Source organism: Apodemus sylvaticus, chromosome 15 (assembly GCF_947179515.1).
Source record: "Apodemus sylvaticus chromosome 15, mApoSyl1.1, whole genome shotgun sequence".
NCBI classification, from domain to species: Eukaryota; Metazoa; Chordata; class Mammalia; order Rodentia; family Muridae; genus Apodemus; species Apodemus sylvaticus.
Window position 1 is genome coordinate 23,905,198 of NC_067486.1, and position 17,227 is coordinate 23,922,424.

The following is a 17,227-nucleotide window of genomic DNA, read 5'->3' on the forward strand; positions in this document are numbered from 1 at the left end:
ACAAGGGTCTTCATGTATTCACCTCAAAGAAGTACCCACAAGAGACTTATAACACATTATTCTCAGATAGGGTCATGTGTAAAAGTAAAATGGAAAGGTTTTTTTTGCCACATACTATGTAATAAAGAATTTCACTTTTGCTGAGCTACATCTTTCAATATCAGAAGTATAGTGTCTGAGACAGGAGGATTACTACCTCAGTGTTAATGTGGGCTTTAAAATGAGCTCAAGACTTTTTGAAATTACAGAGTAAGACCTCTCCTAAAACAAAGGACTGGGCCGATATCTCAGTGCAGAGAGCACAATCATTGGTTTGGCCACCATCCAATACAAAAAGGATACACACAAAAAGTATAGAAAAATGAATTTTTTAGAAACTAATTCATGAAAAGCTGTAAATACTGTGGAGGTGGTGAGAGAGATATCTTAGCAATTCAAAGTGGTTACTGCTCTTGTAGGGGACCTTACTTTGGTTCTCAGCATGTACATAACACCAAATCAAAAGGATATGACACATTCTTCTAGCCACAGAAGGCACCTGTGCTTTGTACACTTCATGCCAGACAGACACATACATAAATGCATAAAATTAATAATAAATTATCTAAATGTTGTAGACAAGTAGATGTGGCAAATAAAGCCCTCTATGCTGAAGGAGTCAGTCTTTCTCTTCACGTATGTTTGTGTTTTTAAATGTTTAGTCTGTTTCCTCTGGAGCAGAAAATATGAAGTCCTCCTTTAATTTGACTCATTCAATCGTGCAGAGAAGCAACTGATTTTATTTTGAAACTATAATGTTTACACTAAAGAGTTTTTGTGCTGCGCCGATTTGATACGCGATTTTCCATAAAGGATCTAGCAAGGATTGATTTTTTTTTTTAAACTTCCAATATGTTAATAGTAGCAAGAAATGAGTCGGCGGGTATAATCTCTTTGGTGAGATGGTTGATGTTTTTAAACCACACTTATCTTTGTGTAAATTACATAAGTTATATTGCAGATTCTTGGAGCATGCTCAATGGGATTACTTTAAACTTGAATTTGCATACATATTTAAATGTGTAGGAACCTCTCCCGAGGGAATAATAATGAATGATAGCCAAGAAAGTTGAAAACTATTTTTAAACTATAACAGCAAGCAGTCCTCAACTTCTACTCTAAATACTACTGTTTAGCCCTCAATGTCCCATTGAATTATATTGCATTTTTAATAAGCTTCTAAAATTATAATCATGTGATTCTGTGGAAATTTGTTTTACTTATCTTTTCCTATTTCTTTACTAAACTTTTCTACTTCAAAAATAATCTTTAAGGGCTAGAGAAAATGGCCCACGCTCTGGGTAGTTAAATTACGTGTCAAACATTTCAGAGCCCAGGAAGCAGCTAATGAAGGTGTAATATTAAAATGTCAACCATGGACATACCGGTTCCTTCCTCTCTGCCTCCAAAGCCTCTGGTAACAACTGTAACGATCTGTTTAGGCCACATCCAATGTTGCCTTCCCTCACTGTGCTTAGTAATTACTATCTTTTCAAGGCTGAGCATAGCTAAGGGAAAGTGCATTTCCAAGGCAGCGTTGAGTTTGGAATTAACTCTTGTTTATAGGACAACAGACACCTTATGTGATCGCATTTGACAGCTTATAGCTTTTCTCATTTCTTTCCATCTCCACAAATCATTTTACCAAGTATTTGAGAGTATTGTTCTGCCTTGGCTGAGGGCTCATTCTTCTTAGAGAGTTTTTGGCTCAAACCTCAATAACACTAGCGGAGATTGTTAAATTTTCTATAATGTCTCCGCTAAGCTAACAGGGAGTAAAGAGGGAAGAGGAACAGGTTTGGGTGAACAGCTGCTGTGCCATTGAAGGCCAATCACTAATATCATAAGAAAATGTTTGATACTTGAAGGTCAAATGTGCGTAAGATTTTGCTGATCAGTGACACTAGAAAACATGGAGAAAGGTCTTAGATGTATATGGCAATAATCATCTCTAGTTCTAGTTAGTGTTCAAAATGATTTAAATGACAAATTGTACCACATAGGATGGGTCAGTATGGGAAGAGTATGGGAAAAACAATAAATGTTTTTTGTAGCACCATAACCATCAAGTTAGTTAAACTGTGGGGTGCAGAACTCAGTGACAGTAATTGCTTTGCTATTGTTTTTAAAACCTAAAGTAAGTATAGTATATGAGCTGATTATATTTCTAATGTTATGTTGGATGTGAGTGGATACTGCTTGTCTAAATGGAAACCATTAGCTTATTAAATAATTTGGAGCTATTTTCACCTCTTAGAGCCAAAGGTAAAACAGGAGAGAGGAATCATTCATGAGTCTTCACTAAGCTGACAAAAATTATCCAAGCTATTATATTTTACATACTTTAAGTTGGATACCACTGAGCCTCCTCGTATATCATTGGGGTTATCATTGCCTTACTGATAAGGCAAAGCAAGAACCCGGACTCTAAATATCAGAAAAGTAACCATCAAGAAGCAATCGAGGAGGACAATCCAGTATCAAGTCTGCAGTATTCAAGTATCCATCCTAGATTTTCTATTCCTAGCTTGAATGACATGTAACAGCTTCAAATAAAGTGTTAATTCTTTTAACAAATATTTTGTATATATTGGATATTAGCACTCAGTCAGATGTAGGGTTGGTAAAGATCTTTTCCCAATTTGTTGGTTGCCGATTTGTCCTTTTGATGGTGTTCTTTGCCTCACAGAAACTTTGTAATTTTATGAGGTCCCCTTTGTCAATTCTTGATCTTAGAGCATAAGTTATTGGTATTCTGTTCAGGAACTTTTTCCCTGTACTGATGTCCTCAAGGGTCTTCCCCAGTTTCTTTTCTATTAGTTTCAGTGTGTCTGGCTTTATGTGGAGGTCCTTGATCCACTTGGAGTTGAGCTTAGTACAAGGAGATAAGAATGGATCAATTTGCATTCTTCTGCATGCTGACCTCTAATTGAACCAGCACCATTTCTTGAAAAGGCGATCTTCTTTTCCACTGGATGTTTTCAGCCCCTTTGTCGAAGATCAAGTGGCCATAGGTGTGTGGGTTCATTTCTGGATCCTCAATCCTATTCCATTGATCCACCTACCTGTCTCTGTACCAAAACCATGCAGTTTTTAACACTATTGCTCTGTAGTATTGCTTAAGGTCAGGGATACTGATTCCCCCAGAAGTTCTTTTACTAATGAGAATAGTTTTAGCTATCCTGTTTTTTTTTGTTATTCTAGATGAATTTGAGAATTGCTCTTTCTACCTCTATGAAGAACTGAGTTGGGATTTGGATGGGTATTGCATTGAATCTGTATATTGCTTTTGGCAAGATGGCCATTTTAACTATATTAATCCTGCCAATCCATGATTGGGATGCAAGATTTTTCCATTTTCTAAGGTCTCCTTCCATTTCCTTCTTTAAGACCTGAAGTTCTTGTCATACAGATCATTCACTTGTTTTGTTAGAGTCACACCAATACTTTATATTGTTTGTTTGTGTTGTTTTTTTTTCATAAGAGTACTGATTGCTAAGTGAGACTAAGGTGCTTGGCCTAATTGGTGAGGGTATCTCTCTCCAAATGTATTTACCACTTAACATAAGGTCTGAAGCCTGAATAAATGTTAACAAAGGGAAGCAGGAAGTATGCTTGAAGTATGTTAGGCTGAGAACACACTGTCACCTTGGATACCTTTGCCTACACAAATACCATCTCCCTGATCCCTTATTAACAGAAACCTGTCTGAAGCTTCTGAGCTTTGTCTGTAATGTGTATACTTTGAATGCAGTGCTGTTCTCAAAGGCATACACAGAGTATTTGGGGTCCCCTCTCCTCATCCAAAGAACCTCTAAAGCATCCTGAAATATGTCCACACCCTTGACCATAGGTAGTCTGAGGGACAGAAGGAAGAATTTTGGCTAACTCTAGACAATTAGCAAAGAAGAAATCATACATGTCTTGTTCCTAGAGACTAGGATGCTGGATATTTCATGATTGTTTTAATTCTTGTAGATCTGCAGATTGGCACAGAATATATTCTTGTATATTAATTAGTTGATACTTAGTTTTATGAATAGGTATCGTGTGTGTGTGTGTGTGTGTGTGTGTGTGTGTATGTGTGTGTGCCTGTGTGTGATAGTTCATGATATTGACAACAATATCAAGTACCCAGCTATTGTACTAGCTGTAACTGGGACCTGTTCCATGGAATTTATGTTTGGAGTTAAATACTGGCATTGATTAAATAGATATTTTTAAACACATCCTTCTCCATTGTGACTGTCTGATAGGTCTATTATGTGTGTGTGTTTCAAATACATTGCTTATTTCATCTCAAACAAAATACTCTACCAGGTATGACATGAATGACAGCTTAATTCTGATTCATTATCAGCCTCATAGATTGTCAAGTTATTGAAGAAGGTGCTCTAATTGATTTGTTTCATGTTCACACTAGTTTGGTATACAAAGATTCTTCTTCTTCTTCTTCTTCTTCTTCTTCTTCTTCTTCTTCTTCTTCTTCTTCTTCTTCTTCTTCTTCTTCTTCTTCTTCTTCTTCTTCTCTTCTTCTTCTTCTTCTTCTTCTTCTTCTTCTTCTTCTTCTTCTTCTTCTTCTTCTTCTTCTTCTTCTTCTTCTTCTTCTTCTTCTTCTTCTTCTTTGCCTTTTATTTATTTATTTACACCAGATTTTATCTGACCCCCGCACCCTCCTACTGTTCTATATACCATACCTTCCAATTTCCCCACCCTGCTATCTCCATGAGGATGTCCCCACCATGCACCACACACCCATCCTGATCTCTAAACACCCTGATGCCTCCAGTCTCTTGAGAGTTAGGTGCATCATCTCTGTATGAACATAGACCCAGCAGTCCTCTGCTGTATATGTGTAGGGGGCCTCCTATCAGCTGGTATATGCTGTTTGTTTGGTCGTCCAGTATTTGAGATATCTACAGGGTCCAGGTTAATTGAGACTGCTGGTCCTCCTACAGGGTTGCCCTCCTCCTCATCTTCTTCCAGCTGTTCCCTAATTCAACCACAGGTGTCAGCAGCCTCTGTCCATTGGTTGGGTGCAAATATCTGCATCTGACTCTTTTAACTGCTTGTTGGGTCTTCTGGAGAGCTATCATGCTAGGTCCCTTTTTGTGAGTGCTCCATAGCCTCAGTAATAGTGTCAGGCCTTGGGACCTCCCCTTGAGCTGGATCCTACTTTGGACCTGTCACTGGACCTTTTTTTCCACTCAGGCTCCTCTCCATTTCCATCCTTGTAATTCTTTCAGACAGGAACAATTATGGGTCAGAGTTTTTGACTGTGGCATGGCAAGCCCATCCCTTGCTTGAGGCTCTGTCTCCCTGCTGGAGGTGGGCTCTATAAGTTCCCTCTCCCTACTGTCCAGCATTTTATCTAAGGTCCCTCCCTTTGAGTCCTGAGAGTCTCTCACCTCCCAGGTCACCTTCAGGTTCAATCCAGAGGATTCCCCACCTCCTACCTCATGAGGTTGCCTGTTTCTATTCTTTCTTAAGCATCACAATTTCAAGTACAGTTTCATTCCACCATAGTCAACCTCAAGTACATCATAGTCTTCCCCTCTCCCACTCATGCCACATGGAAGAAAATGCATGTGCATCACGGTGACAATTTTTTAATGGTTTCTCTTGAGTAACATTAGTTCCTAAAGGGATTTGTTATCAATAAGAATTAATTAGAACTTTTATTGAGAGTAAATTCTGCTACCTATAAAATAATAAAAACTAGTTTCTTTTCTTATAATTCATGTTAGGCAATTTACATGCATTACATGCTTGTACTTCCTTGGAAATATACTTAATTTGTGCTTTTTATGGCATGGCTAATATTAAAAACAAACAGACAAACAAACAAATTCCAAATGAGAATTTTAGGCAATGAGAAAAATAGATTGCCTGAACAACTTTATTTGAAACAATTCCATGAATAAGAAAGAAAATTCCCTATACTTCTTTATTTCCTGTGTAAATTGTGTTTGTTTGTTTGTTTATATTGATGGTGATTTTTAAGAGAATTGAAGCATGAGTTTGTAGGTCTGCAACTATTATTTATGCTATGAACCAAATGGTGACTGATTGTGAATCTATGTCTTTAGAAATAGTCACTAACAACTTATCAGGAATTATGTGTAAACTTGAACATTATTCATTAATTCCCCCTCCCCACCCCATTTCTGGTTTTTGTCCCTAACATGTGAAAGTATCCTCCCTGAGTTACAAAAATTAGAAAGCAATTTGCTATAGGAGTATGTAGTTTGACTTAAAAGAAACACACACTAGTTGATTTAACAAAATAAGTTCAGAGCAATCATATTAAATTGTTCAGATTGATCAGTTGTTTATTAGGAGGAATTATAGCAACATAAAATGTAATTTTTAAATTTTGAGACATATATGTGTGGTCAAAATGGAGCAAATAATAAAACTTATCCCTTAAGTCGAACATGACTTCTGTAAAATGTTATTTGTTTAGTGTTTGCACCCAAGGCAGAGAACACAATCAGAATTAAAGTGACTGTTTCATTTTAATGATTTTTGTTAAACATGTGTCTTTTTTTATTCCATCAAATCTATGGATTTTATATTTTCTTTAAATAATTCAGCAATGCAAATATTGGCTTTGCAGATAAAAATTCAATTAGCACTTCAAAGAAGACAAATTAACTCCCTTTTTAACAGTCACTGTTATTTAGATTAACAAAGTAAAACAGTAGAAAAATTAAATCTTACCTATGACTTTGTTCAAAGATAAACGGTATTAGGTCTATCTGGCAAATCATTTTCTGGCTAAAATTATTCTAGTGTTATCCAATTTTCCTCAAAAGATTTTGGTGAATGATTTAACATGCTTGGTATCAACACTTGTTTCAGAACAATAATAACAAAACATGAAAATTTAAAGGCAGTAGAAATATTCTTACCCAGGTGTTTTCAATAAGATTAGTGACCAACTAAAATTGGCCTACCTCTAAACTGTCAAAAGGCACAGACAATTTGAAACAGTACAATAATATACTGATCTTTTCCTGGAGTTAAATCCTATATTCCCATCTCCTGTGCTCTACCACTGTCAACAATGACGATGATAATAGAAACAATTAGGATTATTTAATTACCTATACTATATTTTATGAGACACTAAATACTGTTATAAATTAATATTTGATATCACTTATCAGACAAAACACATAGCCTGTGCAGAGTTCATAACATGAAGCACAATGTTATCTATTAATAAATAAGAACAACACTAACTGGACTATCATTGGGTGGTTTTTTTTAATCTTTATTATTTTATACCTGTCATTTTATTTTAAGACTGAAAAATCCCTAAAGTCATGGCCAATATCTTCCTTTCTAAGTGATAAAATCCCTGTGTCATAGTTGGGTTTTGTTAACTTGACCCAAATCTAGAACTATATTGCAATGTGGCATCTCTGTAGATGAATTACCTCCATCAGACTGGCCTGTGTGCATGCCTATTGGGCATTTCCTTGATTGCTGGTTGGTCTGCGGAACTTTGTTCTGATGTGTGGTGCCATCACTGGGCTGAGCTATATAATAAAGTGGCTGGGACAAGCCAGACAGCAAGCTGGTGTGCAGCAAGCTGGTGTGCAGCATTCCTCTGTGGTCTCTGCTTCAGTTCTTGCCGCTAGGTTTCTGTCCTCTTGCCCTGGCTTCCCTTGTGACTGACTATAAGCTGTAAGGTGAAATAAAACTTTTTCTTCTTAATTTGCTTTTGGCTCTGGTGTTTATCAGAGCAGGAGGAAAGCAAAGCCCAACAAAAATTGTTAGCAGCGAATGTAATGTTGCTGTAATGATCCTGACCATGTAGTGTTCTGGGCAGATTGAATGCTCAGAAACTAATGACTTCTATTTAGAGCTTGGGAGTTGGGATGTTGAAAGAGGTACAGGTTACAGAGGCAGAGTTTGTAACATTTCCAAAGGAAAGAAATATTTTTACCAGAAACGTTTTTGTGAATTCCATGAAGAATCCATGGAAAAGACAAATTTACTTTATTGGTATAGCAGATAGTAATTAGATGGAGCTGAAAAAGCATAGAGAATTAATATGAGATCAACATTATTAAAGGAAATTGTCTAGGAAATACGCATTTGGGGCCAGCATGCAGAAGCTGGGCTGCAAAAGGTTGTAAAGGCTGCATGTCCAACTGGCAGCCAAACTCGATCCTGTGAAAGAATCTCCCAAGACGCTTTGAAGTGTGAATGATTAATGGAAACCAAGTGAGAATCGGCATCGTGAGAGGCTGTGATAAGCGTGTAGTAATGGTGCATCCTCCTTTACAGGAGAAAATCATAAACTGGGGAAGATCTCAAAGAGAAGCTGAGGCTGGGGACCATGTAGCATGGTTTGGGGCCAGAAGAGGCAATTCGTTGGGATGCAATCTTGGTTTCAGGAAAGAATACTGAAACTGCCAGGACCATGGAATCACTACCTGGATAATCAGAGATATATTGTGAAGAAGGTCTGAGCCTATTAGATGGAGTGCATGCTATTGATAGCAGAGCTTTGGAGGTGTGAGAAACGAAGACCTTGGAATCCAGAAGGTTGGGAGTCCCAGATAGTGGATACTAGAACTTTTTATAAGGTCAGACTTTGGTTTGGCTTTGATCTGGTTGTAACTGGGCTTTCATTCCTCTTTAAGAGTAGAAAAGCATTTGGTTGGTTATAAATTCTGCACTTGTGTTCCAGGCTTCTGCAGGGTTGATACTGTTCTCTCTGGGAGTGGGCTGTCCACAGTATGTATGTCTATGTGTCTGTGGGTCTATTCTTTCTTCATTGCTATTCTAGAAAGACTGTTAGTACCAAGCCAAGCTGCTCACAGAAATCTTACTGAAATGGAGACATATGAGAAAGGCAGTGCCTTTCCATGATTAACAAGTTCATTAACTTTGACAAATGACGCTAATCTAACAAAACTACTCTAAACATTAGTGGCTTTAAAACTCTGTACAGGCATGTTTAAAAAATAATTTTCTGGGGATGTGGCTCATGTTTGCATGGTAACTTTCTTCCTAAATACCACCCAGGACCTGATTTTCTCTTAAGTATTTTTTACATAGTTCTTTAGGATGGTGTCAGCATCTGTCTGGCCAAGCAGTATCGCTCTCAATGTGAGTTCTCCCAGAGAGGAGGGAGAAATTATCAACAAGACATGAGATATGTCATCTTCAGGTATCAGAGACAGAAATGGCGTGCCACTTCTAGACAGGAGCTGTTTGTAAGAGTATAGACATTTGCTATATGTAATGACAAAAACCATGGGCGTATGCATGCCTATGTATAATGTTTAATGCTATTACAGAGGGAGAGCGATATCTGGAGAGATTGCAAGACAAAGAGAGAGGGGGAAGGAAAGAAAGAGAGAAGTGAGTGAGGGAGAAAAATAAGGAAAGAGAGAGGGAGAGGAGGGAGGAAATGCAGATAGTCTTGGAGAGCTGAGAGTCGAGGCATATCTATGCCTTCCTATTTAACAAACCTTCATTATTTTCCAAATAATTAAAGTCATTATTCTTTGAAACCTAATATTTTACTAAATTTATCAATCAAAGTCTATTTGGGAGACAAAAGTTTTTCTAGTGATTTGATGCATTTGATGATTGATAGGAAAAGGTGCAAATCATTCAGAATTAGCAAGGAAAAAAAGTAAATAAATGCATTCATTTGCAAGAGCATAAAACCCACCTCCTGCCATGTGCCTCAATCTTGAGTTCTATACTATGTCAGAGGACAGTGAGAAATTGGATGGGAAGATCACTGGAGGCATGGAAGAGGCTAAGTCCCTGGTGGCCCAAAAAGCTCACAAGCCAGAATCTACAGGGAGTGCTGGGGTCTTTGACAAGAAGTAAGTACTAAAGCCTGTTCTAGTGCAATGGCAGTCAAGACACTAATTACAGAGCTGTAAACAACACTGGAACAAGAATATGAAACCCTCCCCACCCATCTGTGTGCCCAGTACCCTCCAACCACTATTGTTACTAATCAAAGAGATTAGAAGTGCAGTTCTTATCTCAGCAAACAGGAAAAGGGAAGGTGGATATGAGGCCAGAAGCTAAAGAGTTGGTTTAGAGCACAAATAACATATACTGAATAAGACTGCATAATGTGTTTGTTGTTTTACTCTAATAGGGTTTGACTTTTAGAACCGAATGAGATGAAAGGGGCCGTATCCCTCTCAGAATCAATAAACAAAAGCTCAAAACTATTTTTATTTTGTAGGTAATATTCATGATGCTCCTGGTTCTCACAACGTGTCAATAGCTCTCAATACAAGATCCTTACTCTTTTGACTAGTAATCATGAAAAAAACATTGTCAGTTGGCTGAACTATAATGGGGGGTCCACCCACTTTCGGTAAGGGTAAGAGCTCAAACAATATTTAGATTCTGTCCTCTCCCTCCATTTCCACAGGAGCCAGTATGTATTTTGGAGCTTGCTTATGACCGTGTCTTCATGACCCTGTCATTATCAGTCCGAGTAGTGAGAAAAAGGAACACATAGCTGCAGATGTGTTTCTGGAGCCATCTGGCTCTTTCGGGAGGTAATTTACTTACCTAAAAATAATCAACCGCTTACGGGCTTTCCCTCCCTTAATGAAACACATTCATAAAACTGTTCACACTCGATCCCTTGAGTTAAAACAACAGCATTTCTTCCATAAGACTGTTCCTTTTTTAATATTCATATTAGATCAGAGGAGAAGCAAGTTCCACACATCCTAGAAAACATACACACACACACACACACACACACACACACACACACAAATAATTTGTCTATGAATTTTTTTTTAGCAAATAGCTTCTTTTAGGTATATTTAGGCAGTGAGTTTATGTGTGCATGTATGTGTTTCAAGTAGCTCTAGTAGTGTTCTATTTTCAAAGAAACTATTTAGAGCCTGGTTCTGAACTAATTTCTTTTTATACACAGTTCTGCTGGGTAGATTTCCAATAAGCACCAATCACCTATGACTGTTTTTAGATGCATGTCAGCCTTCCAGCGCTGGAAATTTGAATTCTTCAAGCATGAACATTGCAGAGCACTGTGTAAATAGATTCATAGAAGATGCACATTAGACTTCCATCTATCACCTTTTCTTTCCTTGTTAGGTTGAACTCTGTAAGACAGCGTAACTTTCTGATGTCTATAAACATGTTAGCCTGGTTCCCTATCTAAGATTGCAGATTAATTGATTAGTCTACAAACCATAATTCTCTGACACGATGAACTAGAGTAATGACTGCTCAGCAATGGTGTCATGTATGCCAGGTCTTCAAATGATGGTAAGCTTGGGTGACCATGAGAGGCTAGACTGATATAGTTAGGACCATTTGTGTCCAGGATCTAAAATTCAATGGCCTGCTTCGTAACTCTTAAGATCAAATATACATCACTTGTTAAGAATGTAGTACAAGACTGTATGCTAAGATAAAATTAATATGATGATTGAAATTTAGGATAGAAAGAAATATTGATTTTTATGCTGATGACTATTATTTAACCTGACTCCCTTATAGCCTTCGTTACAAAGAGGATGGTCCTTCATATTTTTAGCCTCTCTAAATGTTTTCAAATAGCTTAGAAATAAGAGCAAAACAGAGAAACAGCTGTCCCTTGTTATTTTGTTTCCTGAATACAAATAGTCTTAAATTGCTGTAAATGGAAAGTCTGGAATGAATTCAAACGCAGCCTGTTTAAACACATTCAGGCTGGTGTTTGTATGCAGAGCCTTCACAAAGGCCAGCACTAGAAAAGAATACACATTAACTTGTCGAACATGACAATCTCAGGCTATGGCTTCCCTTCTGTTCATTAGATAGAGTCAAGCCAGTATCACTCACACACTTTGGAGACTGTAAAGCCCAAGTGCTTTGAAACTAAAGCCACCGAGCTGGAGCATGAAGTCCTGAGGTGTTTGGTGTGTTCTATTTACTCTGGTTCCTCTTAGGAAAACAGAAATCCTTTTGAACTTAGATATTTAATTTACTTCAATTAAGCATTAATTATATTTAGTATCTGGAATAATAATAGAAACTGCATCTAATATTTTCTCTTTCTTTCTGACTTCTGTCCAATTAACTACTTGCAAATTCATTCTACAAACCCGTCAAAAACGTGTGCCTTCCAAATTTTCTCTATACAACCAAATAGTGCGTGAGGAGTCATATTTTCATGGAACTTTTTAATCAATCTTCAGTGAGCAGATTGATTAAGTATTTAGAATTCTAAAGTTAGATTTCATATATTTGAGGGAAGAGCCTAAGGAAAGTTTAAGAATTATAGTGATGTGTGAGAGGGTTATATATAGTTACAGTTGTAAATAAGTGCTTGGTGTCCAACATCATAGCCAAGTGTTTAAAACCATTAAACAGTTGAATGCAGAGACTTTATTTTGTCATGCTACAAGTCCAGGCAGACGAAGTCATTCTGACACGTCCCAAGTGTCATTGTCAAGACAGTTGCATAATATTCTTGAATATTTTCCTGCTTGACTCACACACGAAGGCATTGTACAGTCCGTAGTGTGGGAAAATAGCAAGACAAGTTATGCTCAGGTTTTAAAGTAAAACCTCCTGTGGTTTTACTACTACAGAGATCACTTTGAGATTGCAAAGGGACACTCGTTTCCAAGTCAAAAGTTTTCCCAAGACTGAGCATCAATAAAAATAACATTAATGAGCAAAATAATAAGCCCTGAATTAAACATTATAAAATACTGTGTGCAAAAGATAAGAATCAGTAGTGCTTTCACTCATTGGAGACACAGATAAGTAATTAATACAGAACTGTATTATAGAATATGTGTGTGCATGTCTGTGCATGTGTGTGTGTGTGTGTGTGTGTGTGTGTGTATGTATGTGTGTGTGTGTGAAACTATACCAGCTTTACCCTTTCGATATTGGAGATGTGAGTTCCTATCTTGATATTGATATTTAAGGCTTTGAATAAGTGAGTGAAATGCTGAGAGTCTCAACTCTGTCCACACTGTAGTTAAGAGGATTCAGAAAACTTACATATAAAGTTCGTATCATATATTTGAGTAGCAGCTAGCATGTAAGCAAAGTGCTTTTTGATTACTTTTATCCACATTTTAATTATATGCTATAAAATAATAAATATGTGATAAACTAATATAGCACTTATATTAATTAATTTATTAACACCTAATTTAGCTTACCCTTTAAGTACATATAAGTACTTAATACATATATGTATATTTTTAATAATACCTCCCACAAATATTGTTCACTGTACAGTAGTGAAAGAGAACAGATACTAAATAAAAATGGTTAACAGATCAAAATGATAAGTACATAAATGTTACAGTGAGAGGCAAAAGCAGCCTTGGAAAATTACTTGCTAAATTATGTTCTTAGATTCATTGTTCTATTGTTAGAAAATTCTCTTCTATGAACTTTTAGACACTATTCATAATAAACTCACTTTCATAATAAAAATGCTCATTGCTGGGAAACCTTTTCCATAAAAGTAACAGACATGACAAACAGAATCGATTTCCTATTATTTATTTATACATACATACATATATATGTATACACACATATACATATATATTCATCCACATAAGTGTTAGCTAAAGAACAGATCATAGACAAACTATGTATCCATATATTCACATATGGATATATATATTATATTCATATGCTGAACAGTATATATATGTATATATGTGTATATATGTGCATACACATATATGAATATATACAGAATATAGTGTATATATGTATATGTATGTATTGTGTTTTTGCCATGCTCTGTACTATAGCTAACACTTGCATGGTTGAATTACGTATAATATTCTCACGTGGCCATTTCTGTTCAAAAATAAATGGAGAGGTTTTTGGTATGCTTTTGCTCAGAAAATAAAAAAAGAAGTCTTACCCTTTTCAAAATAATTTTTCCTTTTTTACAGCTCAGTTTCAACCATGGATTCGTCTCATTTTGCTTTTTCTGGATATATTTTATCCTAGATCAGCTTTGGTTCATCTCATGTCTATCATGCTCTATGTCTGCGATGGATGGTTAACCTCTTTACAGTCCCACTGGAACCTGGGCACCCTTAGTCATTTACTGCTCTCCCTCTGAAGATACCCCACACTCATGCTTTCTGTATTCGAATGCTTTGTTCCCCTCCCAGTTAATTAGCACGCAGGGCCAACCTTCATTTTCTTCATCAGTGAGAAACATTTCTTCACAGAATGTTCCTCAGTGTTTAACCCAGCCTTGGGTTCTAAGTTCGCTTCATAGCTCGTCTCCAGGCAGCATTTTACCACATCTCTATTTCCCTTCAGAAAATGCTTCGTGGTAAGACACGCCTTCACGTATCAGTAGAAGTTTATTTAATTTTTGTTTTATTTGACTAAGTTGTTTTTAGTCATAGCTTGGCTTCAGCCTATATAGATTACTAACAAAAAAGAACATTTTCAAGGGAAAAGTCATTTCTCTCTATAGTGAGTCTAACCATCTATTTAAAGAACTTTAAAAACACATTTGCTGATTTATTCTCATCTCTAAGAGAAGTTTAGCACCTAAACAATATGATTATAGAAATTGCTAAAATAGCTGAAGATGTGAATTTGTACAAGCTTATATTTTTAGACATAGCATTATGTAACATTTCTTCTGTAGAGGAAAATTGAGACTTAATATTTTTTAACTTTTATTAGTTATTTGTGAATTTCACATCATAATACCTGCACCAAAATTCCACTCATGTCCCCCTATCATTCTACCTGCCTTCCACCTTTACAACCTTCCCACAACAGAGAAAAAATATCTCATTGTGGAATCTATAGTGGGTTACAATGTGTCCCACAGTATAGCATGTTGTCTATAGTCTTTTGCTTGCACATGTTCATTACAATGACCCACTGGTCAGGTAGGAGGCCTCTGTCTTCTACTGCTGTCCCAGCGAGCTAGGCTGATGGTTATATCAAGCTAGCTCCATGTCTGGGCACCATGATGATGATCTGGTGATTGGCTGAGGCTCATTCCTTGGCAAGTCCACTCCAGGGGCCCCTTGTGAAGGTCATCTGTCCTGGGATCACTCCAGGAGGTCCCAGGAGGGTTTCTCTAGTCTCTGGGTTGTTCCGCATTCTGGGATCCTTTCCTGGCCTTTCTGGTGCCTGACTGGTTGTCATTTCAGGCTCATTTGTAAAGGGAATGTTATGCTACTAATTCCTCAGATAGTCATAGGTCAGAGCATTATAAGTAGACATAGCTTCTCTCCTCTCTACCACCTAATGTAATGACACACATGTGAGACAGAACCCATACCTTCAAGGCTTCTAGGGGCATCTAGGCTTAGTTTGTAAGGTACATTAAGTTCATCTATGATACTGAACATATTAGGTTTTGTCCTTTAAGAACCATTTTATTGCAAGACTCCATTATACTCAGTTTTGATTGTTTTCATACTTACAAATATGTGTCAAATATTTTCAATCTTTTTATCTATATTTCTATATCAGGTAAACATTGTTAGTGTCTTCTCAAATTATTTTCTTGAATTTCAAAACCAAGACAATCCATCATTATAATACATCATGTAACGCTTTATAAAAATAACAATATAAATTACCAGACACAGTAGAAGAGATCTTGGATAATAAACCTCAAAAAATACAAAATTCCTCTAGGCAAAATTAATTTTGAGCCAAATGTGTCAACTTAGAACTGGCTTTTGTAGCCAGCGAATAGATAGCATGTACTGTTTGGCTTCAGGCAGTGTTACTAGAATTCATAAGAATAGAAATCAGTACTTACTTTTTAAAAACAATAAAAATAATCCATAAAACAGAAGGTGAGGGCTGAGCTCAGCTCTTTTGATATTCCCTAATCTCTGTACATAGGGAAAAGGATAAACTTAATAAAATAAATTTAAGGAAGACAAGTTCTACAATGACCAGTAAGATTAATTAATGCCTTTGACTTCGTTTAATGCTTTCAATCTGAAATATTCTACACAAGACTGTGAAGAAATTTAACACAAATCAATGAATTAATTAAAACACTTTCCTGTTATATTCAAAGAGAGTAAGAGTTATTGAACTCATTTTCAGTTTAAAGTGTCTCTAAATAAGCATCGAGTTTGAACACTGGGCCCTTATGCCAGGCTATTTCCTGTTCTTGGTTAAAATCAATACAAAGTTACAGCACACTTATTAGTGACAGGGACTTTATACTTCATTTAAGCCATGCATTTTATCCTAGAGAAATTAACTTTCATTGTGGAAGCACCAACTAAATGCATAAAATAACTGAAGAATAATACATTTATTAAGTCACAAAATGCTAAAGAAGATAAAACTCATGTTGTAAGGTAAACGGTTCTTCCAAAAAAGGTTATTGCCTCCTTTCTTTCTTTCTTTCTTTCTTTCTTTCTTTCTTTCTTTCTTTCTTTCTTTCTTTCTTTCTTTCTTTCTTTCTTTCTTTCTTTCTTTCTTTCTTTCTCTCTCTCTCTCTCTCTTTCTTTCTTTTTTCTTTCTTCTTTCTTTCTTTCTTTCTTTCTTCTTTCTTTCTTCCTTCCTTCCTTCCTTCCTTCCTTCCTTCCTTCCTTCCTTCCTTCCTTCCTTTCTTTCTTTCTTTCTTTCTTTCTTTCTTTCTTTCTTTCTTTCTTTCTTTCTTTCTTTCTTTCTTCCTTCCTTCCTTCCTTCCTCCCTCCCTCCCTCCCTCCCTCCCTCCCTCCCTCCTTCCTTCCTTCCTTCCTTCCTTCCTTCCTTCCTTCCTTCCTTTCTTTCTTTCTTTCTTCTTTCTTTCTTTCTTTCTTTCTTCTCTCTCTCTCTCTCTCTCTCTCTCTCTCTCTCTCTCTCTCTCTCGCTCTCTTTCTTCCTTTTAACAGATCTCGCATCAGGTTTATTTGTAAAAATAGCATAGTACTCTGGTCATGTAGTTTCTAATCCCCTTGGGGTGAGCCATGAAAGCCGACAGCTGAGTTTGTGGCTGGGGCCCTTTAGCATCTTGGGCTTGGTGGTCTTAGGCTTCACAAGGGCCTTGTTGGCTTCTGCACAAGACCTGGAAGATTGTGCCTGCTTGTCACTCTTCATTTCTGTGACAAAATAACCATAAAACAACTTAAGGGTTTATTTTGGTTCTTAGGCACAGTCTATGGTCACTTGGTTCCACCATGTCTTAATCTGTGTGTGGTGAGGG

At 36.8% G+C, this 17,227-nt stretch overlaps 1 non-coding gene across 1 annotated transcript; it reads right to left on the reverse strand.

Annotated features, from left to right (window-relative positions):
• Positions 1-15,237: 15,237 nt before the first annotated feature.
• LOC127666403 (small nucleolar RNA SNORA17) lies at positions 15,238-15,374 on the reverse strand. The gene has a single exon (XR_007973614.1). It is a non-coding gene; the product is annotated as a small nucleolar RNA SNORA17 (small nucleolar RNA).
• Between the last annotated feature and the right edge of the window lie 1,853 nt (positions 15,375-17,227).